Below are 22,854 nucleotides of genomic sequence, written 5' to 3'. Positions count from 1 at the left end.
GATGGATGACATCCATCATGTCAGGACATGATGATCAAACCATGTAATGGGGACATCATCTTTCTGCAGGTGAGTTTTATCCTCAGGCTTGATACGTCAGCAAAGCAACCATGAAAAGCTCTTGTCCCTCAGTCTTACTGCATCTCTGAAGATGAATCGTGTACCCATTCCTGAATCAGTATAGACAGTGAATGTGGTCTCTGTGACCAGCAGTGAATCATAAGCCCTGGGTGGAGTCCGTCCTTCTGTAAACGCATGGTCTGAGATTGGAGGAAGTGCTGGCTGCTTCCTCAGAGGAATGTTGGCATGTGGGTAACAGAAGGAAAGACGGGAAGCCAAAAGAAAAAGTGCTCACTGCAAAGGGAGAGGAGTCTAACAGAAAGAGAGTGGATAGTCTGCATTTCCAGATGAACACCGAATAGCAGCTTGGGCTCACCTTGGGAATGTGCAGTGACAGCGCTGGGTACTTACGGCATTCTGTCATCCATTGGTTGTTCATTAGATTCACTTACACCTTAGTGACTTTTTGTCTAGATCTAATGGGAAGCAGTTACAATGTGTTTTGTTTTCAAAATGATTTTTCTTCCTAACGTCTTTACTTTTTTAACATAAACATTTGCTTCTCCACCCAACCCACGACTGCCCTTACGCCATCCATCATATTGTAGAAAACTTGGAAAAATCCCATAAACTAAAAAGAAATGAACAAAAAGCACTCAGACTTATCAACCTAAATATTTTCACTATTAGCATCTTGGCATATTTCTTTTTTTTTTTTCTGTTGCTTTATTTTGACCAGAAATTATTTGTATGATATAGGCTAGTATCTTGGTATCATACAAAGATTCAGATATAAAATTTTTCAAGAGCAGTTAATGTATGAAAACACACCTCAAAAGATGACTGTGTTTTCTGATGCTGTGTTCTATCCTGCAGGCAAGACATTATTCTTTCTCAGGATATGAAAGGTTATTTCAGTGATATTGGCTTAAATCAAAGAGTCAGGTCAATCTGTCATATGTCCCTGAGTTTTCCAATCAACAGGATTTACAATATTATTAATCACATTTTTATGTTATTTTATCAGCTGTAGAGGTCCAAGATAGGACTCCTGTGAGAATATACAGTGTGTCATACATTTTTAATACACTTGATATTAGACCTTCCACAGAGCTCCTTTCCATTCATATTGGTATATTCTTATATTAAATCATTTTTTGAATAACATGAAAGTAAAACAGGTAGAATTCTGCTTTTACTTCTCTTGATACTCTTTCCTCCTTTGCAAATGGGGACCAAATTTAATGAAAGGTTGCCTAAGTTATGTTAGCCTTGGGCCCTGATGGCCTAGTTTTTCATATACTCTGAGGCCATGGCTCTCTTCAGTTACTGAACAGTGTACAACTTCTCATGTTCTCTAGAAAAAATCCTGTATTAATTCCTGATGGTTCAGACCTTCCTTTCAATTTTGAATTACTAGTCCTAGGGTTCAGTGACCATTGAAGTAGAGACCATAAATCATGAATATTTGAATTCAGCTGTGGCAGTGTTCTCTGGATGCTACTCATGCTCAGAATTCTCCTTATTTCCACACCTTCATTTTTATGGCTACCTACTTGAATGCTATTGCCCTCCTATTTGCTCAAGGCTTCAGTAAGTTCCCCTTAGTACTACAGAATGTTAAGCTGTAGGTATCCTAAAAGGGTAACTAATCCCAGAATTTTTAAGTAACTAGCATTCACTTTCTTTCATCTTCCAGCTTCTTCAGTATATGGATTCATCATCACCTACTTGGTCAACCTGTAAAGTTCAGAGTCACCTGAGACTTCTTTATCAGCCTCCCCTAGCCAGTTGGTGTGAAGTTCTGCCCATCGTGTGGCCACAGTATCTTTCAGTCCCTTCCCTCTACCTGTCTCTTCAGTGCCACATCTGGTAACAACACCCTTTCTTCCAGTGGGCAAGCAGACTCCTCTCACTCCATATCCATGTAGTTCAGGTAGGGCTGACCCAACCTGTCTCTTGGTCTTTAGGCCAGTCGTTGTCAATTCATGAACTTTGTAGGACCGTTGAGAAAAGGCACTCCTCTTCCACTGGGGGTGCTAATTGGAGCTGTTTTTGTCCATTTCTCTAGCACTTAATTAGAACCTATCTGAAAGCAGAGCTGTGGAGGGTGAGAGAAGATTCCTAGAGACATGGTGGGGTGTCTGGATCCTGCTGCATCAGCCTCTGGAGTGACTGTGCCATTACAGTCCTTTCTTTCCTTTAGTTAATTTGAATTTGGTTTCTATCCTTGGCAAGCCAAAGTCCTAACAATACAGAGCCTATCAGCATTTAAATAGATCTAATGCTAATGAAAAATCCTTTCTTGATTCTGTGTCTCTCCTTCATCTGCTTCCCTTTCTCTCATCTTCTTTATGGCTACAACTCTTTAAAAAGAAGTGGTTTACCACAGTTTTCAGTATCCTTGCTTCAATTTGTGCAACTGACTATGCTCTGGCTGCCTTCTGCCCGTTCTGTTCCCCAAGCCCAGTGACATTGCCTTAACCAGGATCCCAAACTCTCATCTTACCAACAGGTCCTGACGTTGCCACCCTTATTTACTCCTCTAGTCTGACAGCAAAGACTATTTTCTCCATCTCCGTACTCAGTTGTTTCTCTTGGCTCTTCTTCTACCTCTCTGGACATCTTTCTTTGTCTCCTTTGTGGGTGTTTAGTGTCCGGGATCCTCAGGACTCTATCCCAGATATACCTTACTTCTCAATCTACACATTGTCTGTGGATAATCTTATCTACTTCAGTGGCTTTAATCATCATCAAAATGTTGATGATTCTGTATTAGTCAATACTCTTTGGGTTTCAACAGATAGAACACCAGTACAAAGTGGCTTACGTTTAAAAAAAAGAGAGAGAGAGAGAAACTCTCTTTGTTTAACATACCGGAAATATACAGTGCTTGACCTGTTTCAGGTCTGGCTGTATCTGTGTGTTCATAAGTGACATCTGAGGTCCATTTCCTCTGTCTCTAGCACACGTTTCCTTATGCCCACTTAAAAGTCCTAGTGGAGAATAGGATTTTTCTCCTCTTTCCCCAGGAAGGACTTCAATTGTTTCATCCCTGAACCAGTCCCTATGCCTAGACTGGTGTGTATTCTGCTTGGCCAGATCTAGGTCCCATGTCTGTTCCTGTGGTAGCAGGAGCAAGGGGATGGTGCTAGCACCATCTGAACTCCATAAAATAAATTCTCTGTGGGGAAAAAGGTCCTGTCACCAAAGGATAAAGAAGGAGATATTGGGTGGGTAAAGCCATCAGTATTCAAATCAACTCCCAAGCCTAGAATTTCAGTTTAGATCTCTCTCTCAGACGAGATTGCTCTGGAAGCAGGTGCTTAGTTTACTGCTTTTCTTTCTTAGACAAAGTTGCCCTTTCTCCCATGACTATTACTTCAGGAGATTTTTTGACTCCTGTGCACTTGACAAGACCAGAGATGTGTATTATCCTTGGTTCTTGCTCCCCTTTCTTTCCATATCAAACAGCAGTTCTTTGCCCACCATACATTGTAAATATCTCACGTGGCCATGAAGGAGAGGCTTCAAAAAGCACAGAACACCAATCCAGTCATCTTGGAGTCACCACATAATCAGCCCACTTGGTTACTTACAATATAGGAAAAATAACCCCAATTTGTTAAAGCCACCGTTGTTTGCATTTTCTTTTCCTTGCAGCTGAAAGCATTTCTAATTGACATATTGCCTACTAAGTGCTCTAATTCATACACTCATCTCATCTCATATATCATTTGTATCTTATTATAATTTGTTATCTAGTTGTCTGTCTCCTTAGCTAGAATGCAAAGTTTAGTACATATCTGTCTTCATTGCTGCTGTACCTCCCAAACATAGCAGAGTGTCAAAACCAGGGTGCCAGAATATATCTGGTAAAACCAGACCCACATTTTCAGCTGAAGTTGAGTAGTAGATGAACCTCTGAACAAGAGACATCAATAATCAATTTCTTATAGTCCTCACCCTTTATATTTTGTTCCCAACATTGAAGCCAAGTGTCAGTGACCACATTATTGTGCTTATACTGCTGGTTAACTTCTAGTAGAGAACACTGTCTTTGTACCTATGTGACTACAGGTAAGTGATTAACAGGTAACTATATCTGTTAATAATACTTAACAAATACTAAGTATTTGTTAAATGCATATGTGACTTGTACCAGGCCCCATCTCATCAGTAGCCATAGTCCTTAGGATATTAAAATCAATGTAAGGGAGGCAAATGCTAACTGACTCACAGAAATTCAAGTAATTTTGGTGAATCTCTGAGGTTACAATATAGAAGTCGCAGAAGGCTTTATGAAACAAACTTCTACTTTTACCCACACTTTAGGTCTCAGTGCAAGTGCCAGCTTCTTGGGAAACCTACATTAAACTTCTTTGGGGTTGTAAATTCAGATGGAAAACAGGTATCATAAATGAGTATGATGTGATGATATAAACAGAAGGGCATCTTAAGCTATATTCTTTCAACACAGACACTGTATTTGCATTAAAAACATGGAGCAGTTCGATATTTCCACAAAGAAATATGCTCTCTCCCATTTTTCTTGAAATGAGCTGCTTTTTCCATATATCTCTTACTTTCTCGTTTTTGATGGTTATGTCAGTACAAAGATAGTTTTCTCTATAGAAAGTTAGCAAGGTAAGCATGATGATTGTGGCCACTAACAATTAGTTTCAATGTCAGGGACAAAAATGTAAATGAGGAGGACTTTGGGCAATTGGCTATTGATGACTCTTTTTCAGGGGTTCAACTATTAACTCAACTCTGGCTGGAAATGTGGGTCTAGTTTTGCCAGATCTGATTTTTTTGGAGATGAAAATCTAGATTTTATATGGAACATTTTCATTTTAAAGTTTGGGTCAAATTAAAAAACAACAACAACAAACTAAACTGTGCCAAATATAGCTGGAATTCAGATCTGTCCATGGCTATGAGTCTGCAACCTTTGTTCAAAGAATCAAACTCAGACAGCCATTACTTAATACACCTCAACAGAGTAGGTGGATGGTCATATAGAAGAATGAAGTATTAGTCTTTCTGCTTCCAATTTTTTTCTCCCTTCAATCTGTCTTCTGTGTAGTTGACAGAATGACCTTTATAAAATCCAAATCGGGTCATGTTGTTCCTACTTAAACACTAGCACTTGCCTCCTCATTCTTTACCTTTAGGTTAAAATACAAACCAACTAGCATGGTCTTGCCTGAGTTTTCATCCACCCGTGTGTCTCATGCTCCAGGCACGTTGGCCTACTCACCAGTGCCTTGGATAGCTGAGTTTGTTCTAATTTTATTCTTACAGTTCCCTCAGGCAAAAATGCGTTTCTTCTCATCCCAGCCATATTAAATCATGCTTATCCGGTAAGTTCCATATTAGTTGTAACCTCCTGTATGAAGCCTTCACGGATGTATGAGACAGAATTAATGGCTCCCTCTGTCTTCTCACATCACTTTTTCTTATGTCACTGATAGAGCATGGGCTCACTTCTAATACAGATCTATTTTTAACTGTCTGTCTCTCTAGCTAGGTTACGAAACACTCAAAGAGAGAGACCAGATTTGGGTCTCTCCTTGAGTAAGCTCTTGTATCTTACTGATACTTTATTTTTTAAACTTAATTTTTCATGGGTCTATCAATGCCTTAGCTTTCCAATTAAGTTGGAAACTCACTAGGGTAGAGATTGTATAGCTCATAAGACATTATACTCTGGTATACCTAGAGTACATGTTAAATAATTGTATTTAGAAGTGTCTGAATGATTGCAGCAAAATCTTTTGGAAAAGAATAATGAAGATGCTGTGTAAGACCAGTGATGGGCTCTGTTCTCTTTAAAATAAAATTATTCTAGTGGTCATTAAACTGGGCTTATTATCTTTAATATGGTCCAATTTCACTGTTTAAAAAAAGTATAAAACTAGAATTACAGGTTTTCTGAGGAAATTAACTATTTGTTATATTCAAGTACATGAAACAACAGTGCTTTTTAAATCTGCCCATCCTTACTACATATAATTGTTTAATAAAGTGCCTAAAAGTTTGCTGGATTTTGTGCTTAAGAAGACCAAATTTCATCTTTGTTTGCATTGTTCATTTGGTTAGCAATGAATACTTTGCCCCATCTTCTACCCACATACAGAACAAAAGCAAATATCATTGGGATATGATTGCTTCACTATGATTCTGACTTCTGCACTGGAGACTCATATCTGTGGTGCCCCTGTTGAACCATCTAACTGACAGAATCTAGTGTGGATCCATCTTAAATGAAGTGAGACATGATGTCTGTTATCAAGGACTTTTTGGTTGCAAGAAATAGATATTGACCTGCCCAATTTTTATATGATTGTCAGAAAGCTCATAGAATCAGTAGGCTTGATCTTTTGAATTCTGGAAAATTCTGATTATAATATAGGTTATTTTCATATTTCTTTCTTCTTTATATAAATGATTTCATAAGAACCTTACCTTAATTTCGAGTCTAGTATAATATCATGTATTCTCCTTAATTGGAGAACTTCAACAAAAAATAGCTATCCCATCATAACCTTTTGCATTTCAGTCCTGACTTTCTTCCTCTTTGTTTTGTACTCCATGGAAAAAATGAAGTAACCCCAGGAAAGAGGACTTCTCCATTCTCCTAATAGGCACAGTTGCATTCCAGACTGTAAGTGAGTTTCCATTCAAGACAAGTGGGAGGTCAAACTCAGGATATTAATGAGAACCATATTTTTTCTTCCTTGGTGGCTATTAAAATGATAGATGCCAGTGGAGTGGGCTAAAGGAAACCCACTCAAGACCTTGAATGTTTCCATCTGTCGTTAAATCTCACACATACATGTGTCATTTTACATGAGCAGTGTAAGTGCAGCCAAGCTAAGGGCATGGCTGCTTCCTTGTCCTGTCTGTCATTGGGCTGTCAAATGCAATGCAAACAAAGAAGATCCCCTTGTTACTGATTCCACCAGCAATGGCTGGGAAGAGCTGGAGCCAGGTCTTGGTGGATGCATTCCTGAGCTGGGTTCAAGCCAGGTCAGAAGGGCAGGAGTTAGGCAGCAAAGCAAATTATCCCATGCAGAATGCTGGCCTGTAAGGTGATCTGCAGGGGCAGAGCTCTGTTTACCCAAATGTCCTTGATCTTTAAATCTTACCTTTCTGTCAGCTGTTTGTATGTTTAGTGACAGTTTTAAGGGCTGCTGTTTTACTATCCAGTGGTTTTATCTGGTATTTTAAATTAGAGTGGGAGAAAAAAGGAAACATGTATTAGGTGAGGCAGAATGAGAGAATGGAGAGAAAGGAGGAATTTAGAAGGGTGGTTAACATGGCAAGGATCCATTGTCTAAGTTAATTCATCATTTCCTTACTCACTCAGTCAACCTTTATTGAACATCCTTATGTGCCAGACACCAGGCTAAATGCCGAATGTGTCAGTGGTCTCCAAGGCTATCCTTAAATGTGATGATTCACTAGAAGGACTCACAGAACTCAGAAAAGCTGTTACATTTATGTTTATGGCTTATTATTGTAAAAAGATACACATTGTAGTCAGTAAAGGATAAAAGCATGTGAGGTAGAGTCCAGGACAACCCTGCTAAAGCTTCCACTTACCCCATCTCCGTGGAATCAGATGATCCTTACATCCCCAGCGGTGAGGCTTGACAACACGTGTGGAGTACTACCAACCAGGAGGGGCTCAACTGAGCTCTCATGTCCAAGGCTTTTATTGGGGATCAGCCTCATAGGCATGGAACACCCACTTGACTGATCTTAGCTGCTCAGTCTCCAGCCTGACAGAAGTCAACTGGATACCATGAGGTATAGGGCCCAAGGCAAACAAAAACAAGCATTCACCATAAATCACATTATTAGCATAAACTATCTTGTGTGGCCCAAGGCTCTAGGTGTACGAAGACACTTTATCAGACAGGATATTGCAATGCTTTAGAATTTACCTCCCAAAAGCTGGTCAAGGACCAGTTCCTGTTTTGGAATGTGCAGGGGTAGACACCCCAAGCCTGCTCAATTAACCCTTTGCTGCACACTAGGGATGGAGCTCTTTCTCCTAAGAGCCTGGATGTCTGGTTATGCAAACAATACATGTAAATGAACAAAGCCAGTACCATATTCTGTTACTTTGACCTAGCTTCATTTCTTTTTCTTCAACAACTACAGTGTCTGTGCCTGTGACTGCTGTAATTACTGGGGATAAAGCAGTGTTTTAAGCATCACTTCTGTTCTCATGGAGAGCAGAAGCACTAGCTGGGGGAGGTAGACTATAGGCAGATAGATCAGTAATTATTTGATACATCAGATCTTATGGAAAAAAAAAAAAAAAACTAAAGTAAGGTGTAAGAGGCTAATGGAAGATGGTGATATTGAGGTTGGTGTTTTATGTGGGTATTGAGAGCAGGTCCCATAGAGAAGATGATATTTGGAGTAGAGACTTGAGGGAAGTGAGGGAGGGATTCAAGAGAACTTCCTGGGAAAGGGTGTTCCAGATAGAGGAATAGTGGTTGGTTATAGAGGCCAGGAGGTAGGAGCTTGCTTGGTGTTCAAGGAGGAGTAGAGAAACCAGTGATGAGGAAGCAGAGGGAGGAGGGAGAGCAAGAAGCAGATGGATTACAGAGGGATCAGGACCTGGTTGGTGACCCCAGGAGAGATGCAATGACTTCAAAAGGTGTTGAGAAGAGGGGTGACATGGTGATCTGCATTATGTTTCCAAAGGATCTCTCTTGTACCTGTGAGGAAGATAGACTTTAGAGGGAAGGGCTGAAAACAAAGAAATGAAATTGGGGGGGAGATGGTAACATAATATGGTGGTGGCTTAGACCAGGCTTGTGGTGGCTGCAGTGGGATAGTTAGAAGATGTCCCAGTTTATATTAATCTCAAATGTAGAGCTGCAGGATTTTTAGATAGAATATGAATGAATGAAGAAAGGGGTAAATGATGATTTTGCTAAGGTCAGTAGTTGCTCAGTCTGAATTGCCCAATAACCTTTAATTTGTAACAGGCTTACTTGGTGCTTTAGAATGAAACACTCAAAGATCAAATATAATAACACTTATGTGGAGTTTTGTGTTTTATGATTAACAAAAATTTATTGTTGAGGTATGACATGACATATGAATTAATACTCCCATTTTATAGGCAGGAATAATGCCAGGGGTCAAGGTCTAAGTATTAGTGAAATGTATCAGACATGATTGGCTCAACCCTACATCTTACTTTTCATATGTGACATTTTTATTCGTTAATCTCTGTATCTTTAGAATGCCTTTGGCTGCAGGTAACAGAAACCTGACCCAAAGTAGCTTAAATATTAAAGACGTTGCTAATATTATGTAACTGCAAGTCCAGAGATGGGATGAGTTATAGTCATGGTATGATTGGGGATCAAAGATGTCATCAAAGGCCCGTGTTCTTTCTGTCTTTCTAATCCTTAATATCGGCTTCCTGATGGGGCTGTCTTTCCTTGTGTTTGCAAGATGGCTGCAATCTGGACTTCATTCTTTCTTGATCAAGTGAGAGGGAAATTCATCCTGCAAGTGTGGGATGAAAGTCCTTCTCATTAGTTTTGCTGGAGCATCTTACCACCCCAGGACTAATGGCTGTCACCAGCTAATGTCATGCTCCAGTTGGCTTTATTAGTCAGGATCTGTCCCTGCTTCTGGGGATGGAATCACCGTCCTCTGACTCATGTATGTGGCAGACAGTAGGAACAGTTAAATCAAGGTCCTAAAGAGCATGCCTGGAACATTCTAGAAATGACAAGCAAATTAGAGTGGCTGGAAAGAAATGAATTGGGGATTGAGTAGTAGAGAATGAAGTGAGAGGGTGAGGGGGGCAGACAGCATAGGTCTAATGAAATGTTACAGGGTTTAAAGGATGGCATGAGGTGTCTTACATTTTAAAAGCATTCCTTTGATTGTTGTGATAGAAATAGACTGTGGGGGGTGAGGGGTACAAAGGTAAAAGCAGAGAGACCTATTGAAAGGCTAAAACAGTTAACTAGGAAAGAGGAATTGGTGACTGACACAGAGGTTGTGGCAGTGGAGGTAGTGAGAAGCGATTGGATTCTACATATATTTTGAATACAAAACCAACAGAATTTCTGAAAAGATTGGATGTAGAGTGTGAAAGAAGGAAAGGTCAAAGATGTCTGTAACTGTAAGGATGGAATTGGCCATGAACCATAATGGAGAAGATTTAGGCAGAAGAGGTTTTAGAGGCCTAGGAGAGGTTCAGTTCTGTTGAGACATATTGATTTCAAAATGTCTTTTAGATGCCCAAGTGGGAGCACTGAGTAGGCAGCTTGTTGTTTAGGGAAGTCGAAGCTAGAGATAAAAATGGGAGATGTGTGTGCACATACATGACATGTCAGTCTGTGAAGCTAGGTGGGAACATGGAGGGAGCGGGAGTAAATGAAGAGGACTGAGGACTGAGCCTGGAGGCACTTTACATTTATAAGGTTGGCGGGGAGAGGAGGACCCAGGATGTGACTAATGACCAAGAGAAAACCTTAGAATGTGGTGCTCTGGAGCCAAGAGCAGAAAGAGCAGCGGAGAGGTGCCCCACGCCACTAGGCAGAGGTCTTCAGTGACCTTGACAGAGTGCAGTAGAAGGGGCAAAGTCCTAATTAGAGTGGTTTACTATTTATTATTTGGCTCATACAAACAACTTTTGAAGCTCCTAACTTAGGTACTGAGGTCTTTGAATTTTGCTGTGTATATCTCTCTATCCCCAAATAATTTGGAATGACAACTCTCCATCCTTCCTTCCCTGCAACCCCTTTCTGTTGGAGTACTTTCCTTCTGGAGGAGAAGCTCATACACAATGCTGTGGGCAGGAGGAACCTTTTTTTGAGTTTCAAAATATGGACAGAAAGGACAGATACATGAAAAATTACCAATACTGAGCGCTAAAGTTTATTGAGAACTGTGTTATTCCATTTGGTACGGTAACCCAGGAAGTAGATGCAACTGTCGTCACCATTTCAGAGACACCATAGCCAGGACTAGAGAGGCTATGTTACCTAGCAGAGTTTTCACATCTTCTGCAGGTAAGATGGCAGACCTGTGATTTGAAGCGGGTCTTTTTTATATAATTAGTTCTCCTGATATTATAAAATTTGAATTACAAAATTTGGTTTATGTAAAATGGATGGTGCCTAATAAAATTGTAAGTGCCACAGAAGCCCTTGTTGAATTTCATTGAGCTGAATTACAGGCCTGGGAATATTGAGCTACCCGAGCCATGCCCAGCTTGCAGTGTTCTTTGGCCAGTTACCGGCTTTCCCAGCTGAGATAGTTTCTTCCCTTCTCCCTCTCGCACCAGGCAGACACAATTTCAGGTTGCCTGGTTTAAAAGCAATTATACCTCTAGAGAATCTTGTTGCCTCTGATTCCTAAGTGCTGGTTGTTTATAGAATTACCGCTCAGATCCCTTTAGTTCAAAATGAACATGCCAATGAAACTGAAATGAGAATCTGCACTTCTAAATTGGATTATCGGCCTCCCTAGCGTACCAGTGTGCACCATTCCTCCCTCAGCAAAGTTGCCAGGGATTCTCAGCAGTTTCGTTTTACGGCTTCTGCTGGATGGCTGGAGCTAGGTGCATCTAGTTAACTTATTAGTTATGCTGTGTCTTGGGGATGACTGTTGCCACAGCAACAGACCAACAGACCTTCCTAACCTTTTTAAATAGGTTCTAAACCTTTTCAAAAAAAGAAAACTACATTGAGAGGAGGATAAAACCCAACTATCCATTCTAAATTAGTGTGCTTCTGTAGGGGAGGAAAACTTTTCTTCCCTTCTAGGTTCTTTGGTAGGTCTAATAAATAAATTGACATAAGACAGATTAACAGGAGAAAAACAAATTTAATTTTGTACCCATAGGAGCCTCAAAAATATGAGGCACAAAGAAGTGACCAAAGCAGGCAGCTTTTAAATGTTTTAGACAAAGGATAAGTTTGTGAGGGACTGACAAAACAAAGGGGTTTGGACTTGGAGTAGCTAATTAGCAAAGTAGTAGCAGGGTTTGTTTATACAGCTTTCTTGGCCCCAAATTTCCTATCTCTGGTGATAAGGATGCCTCTGCACCTCCTGGTACAGAGAGAGGGTACATTTCAAAGGGGAGATTTATTTCCTGCTTTCAGGGCTGCATTGGCGGGTGTGGAAGGGAAAGTTAGAGTGTACTTCTTGCACCTGTTTCTTAAGTAGCTTTAAATGAGAACAATCCGTATGCCCAAATGGCGTATTTTGGGGTGACCTTTGTTTTGTTCCCCTTCACTGCAATGCAAAAAAATTTAAAAACCCAAAAAACAAAAAAGGAGGAAATTTTGTGTTGCTTTATTCCCTTTTGCTTTCTGCTTGGAAGCTCCTTATCTGTGTAAAATGGAGTTGTTATCAATATGGCTATTTTGAGACAATAAAAATTCATACGGCTTATTTTCATTGTTAACTCTTTTTGTTTGGCACTAGCACAGTTGACTAATGTCAAAAGAGGTGGGTTAGTGTTTATCAGTTAGCTGCTGCTGCAGAAGTGTACAGAGGAGGCAACACAATGCAGTGTTTTCATGAACTTGATAAAGGGAGTAGGTGGATGATTTAATTTTCCCTGAATGGAGAATTAGAGAAATTAACAGACTTTCTGGAACACAGTAAGGCTAACTTTCATGTAAATCCGGCTTGGTTCTGGTTTCAGACAAGTTACCTATTACATTTTAGAAAAGGATTCAAGTAAAAGATTTGTTGAGGACACTTTCTAAGAAAATATATTTGCAGTGAAGTAGTATATATTTATAATTAAATACTAAGAGGAAACTCACTATATTCCCAGGATTTTGAAAAAAAAAGAAAAACAAAACAAAACAAAACAAAAACAAAAACAAAACAGGGAAAGACAGCATGGCCTGACGTCAGAATTGAAAAAACCGAACATGGGGATAGATATGTGACCTGAAAACTGGACCCCAAGATCATGTGGAGGATAATTTATGCTCTTGTGTGGTCAGAGGGAAGGATGCTGTTGGATGCTGGTGATGCACGTACCATCTTTGCCGTCCTCTTGATTGGCACGTACTCGTCAGGGAGCAATTTGCCTTCTCTGGCAAGGGAAATAAAAATATGGCAACACATTGGCAGCTGCTAATGAGAATGAAGAGGCCAAGTGGGAAAAATGGAATATGTTATATTTATTTAGCTGGTTTTGCACTGGCTTTAAAAGATACTATGTACCAAATGCCACTTACCCTCCCAGAATAGAAAATGTTTTCCTTCCTTTAAAAATAGGAACTAGAGCGAAGGGATCTATCCTCACCAGTGAGCTTAGATTTAACCCGTGACTCACAACACCTCCGTTGCTTCCCTGTCTCTCCTACACACAGAATCGGATGAAGTCCTGGGCTCAACCCTGGTTGCATGTCAGAATTGCCTGGATAGCTTTCAGAAATCTTAAAGCCCACATCAGATTAAACAGAGTCTCTGGCATTCTTATTTAAAAAACAAAACAAAACAAAACAAAACAAACAAACAAACAAAAAAAAACAAAAAAAAACCCCAAGTTGATTCTAATGTGCAACCAGAGTTGAGAACCTTGGGTTTGGGGATCAGTCTCTCCTGGCTGCCCAAAAAGGGCAGGTTGGCTGGAGGTCTTCATTGCACAGAGGAGTGAATTATGGGGAGAAAGCATATTTTATGAGAGTGGGAATCAGAAAAAATATTTCCCATGTACATGGTGCTGTATAACTTTTTTTAATCAGGAAAATATTTTATGTATGTATTTATTTTAAAAAGATTTTATTTGGCAATCAGGAGAATATTTTTTTTTTAAAAAAGATTTTATTTATTTATTTGACAGCCAGAGATCACAGGCAGGCAGAGAGAGAGGAAGGGAAGCAGGCTCCCTGCTGAGCAGAGAGCCACATGTGGGGCTTGATCCCAGGACCCTGGGATCATGACCTGAGCCGAGGGCAGAGGCTTTAACCCACTGAGCCACCCAGGCGCCCCAGGAGAATATTTTTAAATGGATGTAATTCTGGGCATAAGAGGTAATAATGACAAATGCCATTTGTTAGCATGTAACTTGGTCCAAAGGACATGAGCAGGTACTTTTATGTGATATTTCTTTGGATCCTCATCACCAATTCTGTAAGGTAGCTGGATTTATCCACCTGATAGACGAAGAAATAGAGGCTCAGGGGAAAATGAGATTACAACACTGGTGGAGCCAGAACAAACATCTGGATCCGAGGGATTGCAAACTGCTTCCATCCCACTCCCCGTTCCTCCCATAGCATAACTTGAGAGAGAAGATGGGCATCCCTCAGCTTTCTCAACGTGGACATCTCCCAGAGCCGGAGAAACACTGGTGTGCTGTTCTACATTCTTCATATTATTTGAAATTGCCTGTATTCCTCTGTGTTAGCCCCTCTTCACTTCTATTTTATTTTCCTCTCATATTATATTCCACTCTTTTCACTTTCCCTGCTAAGACCAATACTAGAATATTTAAATTGTGTATTGCAAAGGCTGTTTTCTGGCACACTGAAGAATATATATATATATTCTTCAGTATATATATATATATATATATAATTTTTACCATGATTTGCATACATTCACTCACAACATACATTTCATTAAACAGATGGGGAACTGAGGGGAAGCTATCTCATTGTTTCTCTAAGATATGAAATATTTTCCCCAATGTAAGAATTTGACCATACATCTCCCACACTGTAAAACTTTGCTATTGCCAAAAGGCTCCACACTATAAATGAGGGAGAAAAAGTGAAAGACCAAACTCCTCCCACACTGTTGGTTTTTCTAGCTGGCAATTTACGCACCCTGGGTAAGTGCCTGCTATTTGCATTTATCTGGGGAAGCACACTGAGATGCTAAGGGTATGCCCCGAAATGATGATTTGAAGAATGATGTGAAATCAAGATGGGTCCTTGGTGTGAGTCATGATGAATAATGCCTTTGTCTGCAAATGGATGATTAGCTGCAATGGAGATTTCCTATTTCCAGTATAGTTCAGGAGAAAACCTATTGCAGTATCAATAAGCAGCCTCCATTTATATAGCATTGTGGCAAATATAATTGGTGAGTTTCTCATTTTCCCATGTTCCTCCTCCCCCTGACTTATTTACAGGTGTTACACAGTAATGAAAAATATACACTGTAATGAACGACTACTATGTGAACATTTTTCCAATACCTCAAAGTTTCTTTTCTTTCGGACAAAAGTGTTTCTTTCTCCCCAAGATCTATGTTTTGATGAAAAAAACCCAAAAAACAAAAAAACAAAAATCAGAATTAGGAAGTTGGAAATCCATAATTAAAAAATATTTACCTTACCAAATGGTTTCTTGCTAGAGAGAACACTGACAGGAAGCAGTAAAAGAAGGTCTTCAGTTCTGTGACTCTCAGTTAGCAAAGTCACATGAAACTACATGCTGTCGAGGGGTGGTGTCTTCAACAGCAGTGGTTTGAAGTAGGCTACCACAGCTGAGTTTGTTGAGTGGAATTCCCGGGATCCACCAGGCATTTACCGCACGTCTCTGGTTCTTTTTATTTTTTATTTTTGAAACAATTAAAAGGTAGAGGCAAAATTTTAACAAACCTTGCAAAAAAGTCATTACCCTAGCAGCTGCAAATTTTCATAGCCAAACCAAACAAACGGTACCGTTGTCCAGTATGGCAGTTCCCATGGACATCCCTTAAAAAAAAAAAAAGGATTGCTATTAATCACTATTTTGGAACATTGGCTTATTCATACTTTCTACACGGAAAAAAGTCCAAACATTTTTGATGGAAATCAGAGGTAATATATGGCTTGTCTCAAGAATGATAGCTTTGTATCTATCTGTTCCTAGAAATCATTAAGCCTCATCTTCTCTCTGCTATATAACCCCATGTTGTGCCGGAGCCATTGAGTTTTCATCCTGCTACTTTTTATTTGTGGTATTTATGCGTTTTATTGATTATGTGACATAATAAAACATAGCAAGTCAGAGCCGTATGTGCTATATATTTTGTTCAACAGTGATACAGAATGTTAGGGCTCTGCTCTCCACTTGGAGAAACATCTTGCTGCGATATAAATAGATTTATAATGACTGCTAGGCTATGTGCCTGCAAAATATCCTGGTAGGTAGCTCATTATAGAGCTAACATCATTAATAAAATAGCTGAAAAATTTCACAAGTACAGGAATATCTTTTATATCAGTAGCTGTAAGGAAAATACCTAGCGTATGCATAATTTGAGACTCATTTTAAAGCTATAATTTATCATCATTATCTACATATTATAATGGCAAAACAGGTTTAATTGCTTTTGACTGGACTGGCATGATGATGAGGAAAAAAGTTAGTAGCAGATGGCCCCACTGTCAAAACTGCGTCTCTTCGCCCAAAATAAAGTAACAGACTGAAGAGAGGATGTTTCTGGTTTCTAGCTCGATCTTATCTTGATAAGTATGAATTAGCATTTTCTGGTATTATAATTGTCTAGAGAAAAGTAGAAATAGTAATTATTTACAGAAGACTAAAATAGCTGTGAAATTCAACTTTAGCAGGTTTAAATTATCTAACATTTTTGGATTAACAGAAGTATTTACTTCCAGTATGATTTAGTAGGTTTCCAAAATATTTCCATTCCAGCTTTACAATATTAAATGGCTGGCATGTGAACATTGTAGAGCACATCCATTTTGGTATTGCCTAATAGTTAATCTTCTGCTCTTCTACAGTGTTCAGTGTTCTCCATTCTTTTAATAATATCAATGACAGCAATTATTTTATTTGGAATACCCAACCTGTATGTGAAGAAATAACTTATGTAACAACCCTTACAGATATCCCCGTTTTACATCTCACTGTGTCTGAAATTTCAGTATTGTTGCATCAGTTACAATACAACCTGAAAGGGTCCTCCCATTTTAAACACAACACAGATGGATAAATGTGATTTTGGGGGGGGGGGATAAAAAAAAAAAAGGTCCCACCCTACCATCATGGAGTTCCTCAACAAATCGAAAGAAGAATTTAAGGTCAAATCATAAGAATTCAAACGATAAAATTGCAAAAATTAAGTCTTCTTCTTTGTCTTTCAAGACTTTGGTGGCCTGAGAACACAATTATCAGGTGGTAGATTACACTGTTGGCTGGTCAATGCAAGTAAATTAACTGCTTCAGCTGAGAGAAGAGAAATGCCAGCTGTAGCAACTTAAGTGAAGGTGACATGCTATCTGCAAAATAATGTGAATTCGAAAGTGCAGTTTAACCCTAAAGTAAAGAGGGAAAAAAAAAAAAAAGAATGGAGCAATCTGCCAGACTAAAATAATGTGCGACAGAGAAATTATTCGGAAATGGAACTGTTATAGAGATACAGATTTATTATTTGGTTGCTGTCATGATAAATTTGCCTCAGCTATGCCCATACACGTTACAGTATTCATGTCTGAGATGAGTGGAGATGTTGCGAAAAGCTTTGCACAATTGAAAATTCATTCTGGAAATATAAATGAGTAAATGTTCTTTCTTAAGAGTATATATACGTAAATACGCACACACACACACACGTGCACACACACATTTTGTATTTAAAAAGAAAATGGTCAGTTAGTGAATTGAAGTGTCCACACAACATAAGGGATTTGAGACTATGAAATGAGACTATTATTATTACCTATTTGTGTAAATGGTTTAGAAAACCATTTCAGTGGCCATAAAATGGCTATTGTGATCTAATGGCAAATAATGATTTTCAGTATTAGACACCATGTGGATCAGCATTATTAATAAGTATCGCTCATTGATTATTAGTAACATATTTAAATAATTCAATTTAATCCAGCTACATTTTTCTTGTTTTTTGTCTTTACATATAGCAGTTTTTGCTAAAATGTGATACATTCATCACGAAATAGACTTAGCCAAATGTTATGAAAAGCAAATGGTTGAGAAGACATGCAGTTAGTATAGGAGAGAGATGAGATAATTCCTCTCGCTGGGATTTGTGGAGCTTCTTGTGCTTGGGAAACCATGATTTTGTGGCATGTTTAGAGAGAAAACGCAGTCTGTTTGATAGATGTCCATTAACAAATCATACTACAATCTTCTTTTCTACTGATCTGTTTTCTCCAAGAAATACTGGTTCATAGGGCTCCAGTGTGGACAGTTCCAATAATACGAAGTTTGCCTCTACTCTTGAAAGTTTTCTGTTACATGATTATCGTCACTCCGTAGCAGAGTTCTGTCACACTTCATCATGGAGCTGTCTAAGGCATCTGTGGCCCCACCACCATCCTCATCTCATCTCTTCCTTTTAACCAAACATGTCTCCTGACTCCTTTCTTCAGTCACTTTTGTCTCTGACACAAAGGCATTTTGTGTACCTCCCACCTAAACACTGTATTTTGTAGGAAGTGGAGGGGAGGGGAAAAAAAAAATCTTTTGCCTCTACTCATTTTAGGTTCATTGGGTAAGACATTGCAAATTGACCTGAGAAAAGACAATCAGCAGGAGAAAAGCACAAATTTATGAGCCCATGCACCACACATACGTGTGGGAATACTCGGTGATGAATAGCTCATAGGAGTAGTTAGAACTTGGGGTTATATAGCATCTTAGTAGAAGAACAATAAAATTATAGAGAAGTGACCAGAAAATGGAAAAGGACTTTGAGCTTCCACTGGCAGCAAGTTGTGGGAAGGTAGATATATTTAGAATCTAAAAGTAAATAAGGGCTGTTTAGGAAGTAAGATTTGTGTGTGTAGACTTTTTCATGGTGTCCTCTTGTCTCTGGATTAAGGTTATCCCCTTCCATCAGGAATATGGGGGATCTGGGAGAAGGGGTGGTAAGAAAACACCGTCACAAAAGGAATTTACGTTCCATTTTCAAGTAGATTGGAGGAGGGCAGAAAGCTTGTCCTAGATCTGCTTTTTCTCAGTTCTTTTCAGCTCAAAATAATGAGATGCCCAAGTGGCATGTTGTGGGGTGGCATCTTCACCTTCCCTTCATAAGCAATAGAAGGGCAAAATATATTCTTCCTGTGTATGTATGTCCACTTCTGGGCATCTCAGGTTTTCAGTCATCAAGATCATTTCAGGTATAGTCAAACATAGTATTTTGCAGGGTATGAATCCTCAGTGTCAACTTCGTTATCATTATCACTGTTCTCATTACTTCATCCTTATCACATAAATTAACTGACAGCCTATAATATGCTTGCGCTGCCTCAGTATGTATGATCACATTTGGATCATCAGCTCAGGGAGGTAGATAATTGTATGATCCCCAGTGTCAGGAAACCAAGGTTTAAAGGGTTAACGTGCCCAAGGCCACAGGGTAAGAGTGACTTGAGATTCTAGCCCATCACTCATGGTCTCCAAAATCTATGCTGTTAATCACTAACCTTTGCTGTCATCTTAGAATTTCAGAATTTGGATTCCTTATCATTAAATGTAATCATATATACTTGTTCTATCTATGGTTTTTGGTGTTACCATCATTCTGGAGCTATAGTTGTCTTTTGTTTCTTTAATTTGCAAAATATACACATGTGTGTAACTTATCATTCCATTTTTAGTTAGATTCTATATTTAAACAAATTTATAATGATAAATTTTCCTACAAATAGTCTCTCTCATCTTTAAACTTATCTTGGAAATGTAGGATTAGAGTCCTTGAAATGACTTGTGAATGAAAGGTTATTGAAAAAAAAAAGAAATGAAAAGCAACACTATGGAAAAGTAGAATAGTAAGTAACATCTTTTTGTTTTATTACAGTGGACTTGTTTTATGTTTTGAACAAATTGGTAGCAACAATCAAATTAATGTAAAGTAGAAGCTATTAGTGTTGGGGGCAAGGGACAAAGTTTTACTATAATAAAATCTATTTCATCTAACTCCTGCATGATGATTTATAATGTTCTCCTCTAGAATAATACAAAAAGAGCATTTTGGAACCATGCTGTTGGAAATGCACATTTTACCACTGTAATGTATAATTATAGCGTACTATAGCAGCTCACATTATCCTTTAAATATTTATCCCCTTGAATAATTGGATTTAGGAGATTTGAATTCATTTGGTGAATATGTCATTAATTTTTCATATATTTTGATAGTATACCAATCGCGCACTCGTCTAGCATCTAGTAAATGTAACTGAATAGTGTAGAACTTTACAGCAAAATTATTCATCTTTCTGGATCCCTTTAAATATTTATATCTAAAATAAAATACCCATTACAAACTAGAAAAATTCAGTTACTGACTTACTTCTGGTGGCTAAAAATTAATTTGACTAGCCCTCTGTTTTACTTTCCTTTGTAGTTGAAAGTAATGGTTTAAAAATAAATGAAGACAATATTACTTCAAAACCATTCCAAAGCTCAAAGAGGTTTATAGGCTGTTTCCATGGTACCCAGTGTGGCAGCTCACCAACAGAGTTTGGCAGTAGCCGCCTCAACAAAATGGGCCTAACTTTTGTTTTCTACAGGAACAGTTAGACTCCAAAGGTCTGTGTTGACAGGTAATGAGATTTAATTCATAAGAGGACAAAAAAGAGAGAGAGAGAGAGAGAGCGCACGAAAATACCCATATTCATTGCTTAATCAAATAAAATTCTTTCAGAGGATTCTGGGAATTCTCCCCAGTTGCTTCCAAAGCTTCCCTTTGATAGCTGTAAACAAATTACCTTACGAATAACTTCTGAATCAGGGAAAAGAAGCACAGTTCTCTACTTGATCTTTCCCTTTGGGTGGTCCCAGCCGAGAGCGCTGTCTTCCTCCCATAGCTAGGCCTCTGAAAAGCCATATAGCATTATGCTGACAGCTGTAGACCTCTTTTTTGTTAGGATAACAAACATCCTGTGTTGAGGACAGCATCAAGCCAGCTTGCAGTATGCCCAATTAGAGAAGCTAAAATCTCATTTGTTTCACCATGGGAGCCCCCTGAAAGCACACCGTTTTGGCCTCATTACAGTATTTTTAACTTTACAAAAACAATTTCATTATGGAAATTAAAGAAGCTCATTTGGCCTTAGCATGTATACTGAAGTTAATAAATTCCAGAAGTATTTCAACTGCCACAGCGTGTAGTTTTGTCTTCACTTAATCACAGCCAATAGTTGCTTTATAGAAAATATGGTGGGCCCATAGAAAATCATCATTTTCATTTGTTGTTTGCTGTGCTTTGATTAAAAAACAAACAAACCTTCAAGAAAAATATTAACTTCAACTGTGTTGGAATAGAATAGATTCCTGAAGTTGGTGTCTTTGTGGATATGTTGATTGCACAAAGACATAAGGCTGGCATGCTCTGTTTATGTGTAACTTTTTTAGAAGTCTAAAAATAAAAAATATCTAAAAATCTAAAAAATAAAATCAAAATAACATTTTCTAACGACTCAGTGCCCATGAAGTTGATGTCGGATGTTTAAATAGAGTGCTGAGAATTTCCACAGTTACTGTTATTTGAAAAGGGAGGAATTTTCCTGTTTCAAAAATGGTATTTGGCTTTTGATATACCAAACAGGGAAAATACAGTAGATCTGCCTTATCCACAGTTTGACTTGCTACTTGTGATCAACTGGGGTCTGAAAGCAGATGATCCTCCTGATGAATTGTCAGAAAGTCAGTAATGCCTGTATCATTCATCTTACTTCATTTCACGTAGGCCTTTTCTCATCTCACATCATCACAAGAAAAAGAAGGGTGAGTAGAGGACAATAAGATACTGAGAGAGAAAGAGACCTGGTCCCATAACTTTTATTACAGTGTACTGTTATAAGGTGTAATTGCTCTGTTTTATTATTGTTATTCTCTTACTGTGCAGAATCTATAAATTAAATTTTATTATAGGTATTTATATATAGGAAAAAGACAGTATATTTAGGGTTTGGTACTATTAGCAGTTTCAGGCAACCACTGAAGATCTTGGAGGGTATCCCCCACAGATAAGGGAGGAACTAGTATAATGTAAATGACAAGATGGTGAGGTTTGGTGGTGCTGAATTTGAGATCCAAATAGCTTTATCTAAGATAATACTCTTATAATTACCCAAGTGATGGATATGCTGTGCTGGGCCCAGCTCCCCTTACATTGGACCTGTGTAGGGCTATATGAGATTCAATTAGTTATTTCTGAGAGGAGAGATTTTAGGCCAGAACACATCACATCTACTTTTCCTTTTTCTCTTCAAGCTCAGATATTCTGAGATGACCTCATCAAGATTGTTGCAATTAATAAATTGATGATATTAAATAGAACTCTAAAATTACAGTTTTGAGACACTAAATTATTAAAATGTAAGTACATACTTCTCTTCCCTCCATCAGAAGCAGAAAAAGGGTGTATTAAATTGAAAAAAATAAAATAGGGGGTGGGCAGAGGGAGAAAACAAAGATCTATTTATAAGCCAGGGAGAAACAACTGTCAAAAAACATTGCAATAGTTTGTTTAAAACATAGAAAATAATGAGGCATAATTTGACCTTTCTGGCACATGGAAATGTATTTCTTTTTATGTATTTTCTCCTGGTGACTATGTTCATTTTCCCTCCCTTGCTACCTCCCTCCATCCATCCTCCTTTTCCTTTCCTTTCTTTTCCTTTCCTTTCCTTCCATCTATGCATGCATGCATGCATCCATCCATCCATCCATCCATCCATCTATCCATTTATGCATCTGTCATTGCTATCTGGAGAATAGCTGAATAGTTACAGATAGTGTTCTTTGTAATGTAATGTTTATCTGAGTGCCCTTTATCAGTGAGTGC

Source organism: Mustela erminea, chromosome 6, assembly GCF_009829155.1.
Source record: "Mustela erminea isolate mMusErm1 chromosome 6, mMusErm1.Pri, whole genome shotgun sequence".
Lineage (NCBI taxonomy): Eukaryota > Metazoa > Chordata > Mammalia > Carnivora > Mustelidae > Mustela > Mustela erminea.
Note: the sequence above shows the minus strand (reverse complement) of the source record.